Genomic DNA, 3025 nt, shown 5'->3' with positions numbered 1-3025 from the left:
CTTGGTGTCCACCAGCACTCCCAGGTCCTTCTTCGCAGAGCTGCTTTCCAGCAGGTCAGCCCCCAACCTGTACTGGTGCATGGGGTTATTCCTCCCCAGGTGCAGGACCCTGCACTTGCCTTTGTTGAACTTCATGAGGTTCCTCTCCGCCCACCTCTCCAGCCTGTCCAGGTCTCTCTGAATGGCAGCACAGCCCTCTGGCGTATCCGCCACTCCTCCCAGTTTTGTATCGTCAGCAAACTTGCTGAGGGTGCACTCTGTGCCTTCATCCAGGTCACTGATGAACAAGCTGAACAAGACTGGACCCAGTACTGACCCCTGGGGGACACCGCTAGCTACAGGCCTCCAACTAGACTCTGCACCGCTGAGCACAACCCTCTGAGCTCTGCCATTCAGCCAGTTAAAAATTAAATAGGCCCTCAAAAATTGCTGGTGGCAGCTATATTGCAAGCTGCCACAGCAGGATATTGGGAATAGTTTTCAATTAGCAAAAATTGCACCTCAGCTTCACCTTATCAGCTACAAAACTGCAACTGTGCACACTCCAGCCTAGTCCAGAGACTATTAACAGGAGATATGATAAAGGTCTGTTAGCTAAAAGCAGCTTGGAGATGATGGAAAATAATTGATTGCTAGCCTCTTTTCCTATGCAAGAGCTTAGGTCCTCAAATTAAGTTAATAGTAGCCAGGTTCAAAAGAGATGATGGTGAGGTTCCTCTTATGCCATACAGATGATCTGAAGAGCTCCTTATTTCAGGAGGTTGGGAATGCCAGAAATTTTTGTGGGCTTAGGGGCAGATGGTACAAGATCATGGAAGAGAAGTCCTTTGAGAATTGCTAAATATATTTGGCTCAAGGACCTTTGACCTGCAAGTCATCGGATTCTGGGAGAGCATTTTGCAGAAGCATTGATATCTGCTTGCACTGCTCTTACATTCATTTTTAGGCATCTGTTTTGGACTGCTGTTAGAGACTGAGTGTTGGACTTGATAACCTGACAACTGGTACAGCTATGTTCACTCTCTGCCTTTCCATAGGTTACAGCTGGCTAATCACACCTCTAATCACAGCTCTTCCAGAAATCACTTACCCTGCCTTGCCCAGACATAATCCTTGACTTCAAATTCATCGTTCAGACTGCTTTATGATCTAAGATAGGAAGGAACAAGCAGGAGGCTGGCAGCGCACCTTGTCCAGTCCTGCTCTGTAGCAGTCAGAGTTTAGCAACTATAGAGAGAGAACTGTAGCTCAGTTTACTGTTTCCTCCTCACTAAGGTTTTTTTATTGGCCTTCTTTCTTGCATCTGTGCAATACATCACCTAATTAGTTAATAACTTTATTCACATGCTAAGCAGGCACCGCCATTATTAGTGTCACCATTCAGTTTGTGGTAAATGTTATATTAAGATCTTTTCTGATCTCTGCCCTTGTTGAGCAACACCATTTTCATAGCTGATGTAAGTCAGATCAAAGGTATCCTGATGTGATTAACCAAGGCTCTGCTGTCCAATTCACTTATTACCTCAAAAACACTCTATCACTCAGCTGTAAGCAGCTGCCCGTATATGCACTTATCCTCTTGTCAGATGATGTATGTGCTTTTCACCCATCTATCAGCTATCACCTAATTGTATCATGGCTGAGCTAGTCAGATTTCCTGCTTTTTTCATACATGCATAACTGGTGTGCTGCTTTGATTGCCAGCTTTCACCTTTTTAATGCCATTTGGCTTCTCTCTTTATAGCTTTGCTTTCTGGCTGAACAGTAGTAAATGGACAGATAACACTGAGCAAGCCTAAAGTGCTTAATGTGACTTATCTGTCAGATAAAAATGTGCAGTTGAGCAGACAGAGATAAAGCAAATTCCCAGATAGCTGAGGAACTATGAAGTGAGGGAGGAAAAAAAGACAGTGTCATATTCTGTTCTGTGTCTTATCAGAATTATTTTGAGGTTGCAGTGCTTCACCATTCATTATTTTCATCTGTACTTCAGATATCTCTTTAACGCATTTATAAAATGGAGCTGATAAGTGGTATTTAATAGCGTAGCTCTTTCAGTAGCGTGAAAACAGAACTCTGCTCTGTTTTTTTGTTTTCAATGTCACTATTGAATTCTCAAATCATCCAAAGAAATCCTTTGCTGAAAATCAAATGATGCTTTGGCATTTGAATTGTCAAGACACCCCGCGCAGGCTGGCGGCCCCCGGGGCCGGTGTCGGGGCCCCATGGTGCAGGGCTGGGCCTGGCCGCAGGGCCCGTCCCCCCGCCCTGAGGGTGCAGGGTGCTGGGGGCGGCCGGGGCAGCCCCAGCCCTGGCACCGAGCACCACCATGGGGTCGGGGACAGGCCGAGGCCGGGCGAGGACAGGGCTGTTCCAGGGCTGGAGCTGCAGCGCTGCAGCGTCGCGGGGCAGAGACTGACAGCAGAAATGGGGCCTGGGGCTGGGGCTGGGTCATTAATGCTAGCATTAATGGTATTATAACCTCTACGTCATTGCATAAATACAATATAAAAGTTATCCATGTAATAAGAGGTCCAGGTTCATTTATCTTCCGGTTATGTGTTTCAACCATCAGGTTATTAAATATTGGTCCCCGTATACCCTAGTGAGGCCGATATGCTTTTACTACAATTCCTGAATAGCTGTTGCTACACAGTATGAAAGAAAACTGTGAGAGAGCTGCTGGTTAGAAAATTCATCAAGGACATGGTACATCTGGGTTACATATCATGTGCCAATAAGTGTTTAATTTTTTACACAGCAGTATCAAAAGGAGAGATTATCTAATGAACCTGTATCTTGCCAAAGCAAACAAGAGTAAATGCTGAATATCAACAGTATTTGACATTTTGACATCAAGTCAAAGTAAAGGGCACTGCTCTACAGCGCGCACTGTCACTTGGACTTGTCCATAGCCCCATTACGTGGACCCCCTCTGGAGAGACTGGCTGCGGTCATCGTGCGGCCAATTCAGTGACCTTGCTCAACAGGCTGTAATGGTGCAACATGAAAAAATTAGAAAAGC

At 45.6% G+C, this 3025-nt stretch overlaps 1 non-coding gene across 1 annotated transcript; it reads right to left on the bottom strand.

The window, feature by feature from the left end:
* Positions 1-396: 396 nt before the first annotated feature.
* Positions 397-545, bottom strand: LOC136995470 (U4 spliceosomal RNA). The gene has a single exon (XR_010887060.1). It is a non-coding gene; the product is annotated as a U4 spliceosomal RNA (small nuclear RNA).
* Between the last annotated feature and the right edge of the window lie 2480 nt (positions 546-3025).

This window comes from Apteryx mantelli, chromosome Z, assembly GCF_036417845.1.
Source record: "Apteryx mantelli isolate bAptMan1 chromosome Z, bAptMan1.hap1, whole genome shotgun sequence".
Classification (NCBI taxonomy): domain Eukaryota; kingdom Metazoa; phylum Chordata; class Aves; order Apterygiformes; family Apterygidae; genus Apteryx; species Apteryx mantelli.
Note: the sequence above shows the minus strand (reverse complement) of the source record. Positions and strands in the feature narration are given on the sequence as shown.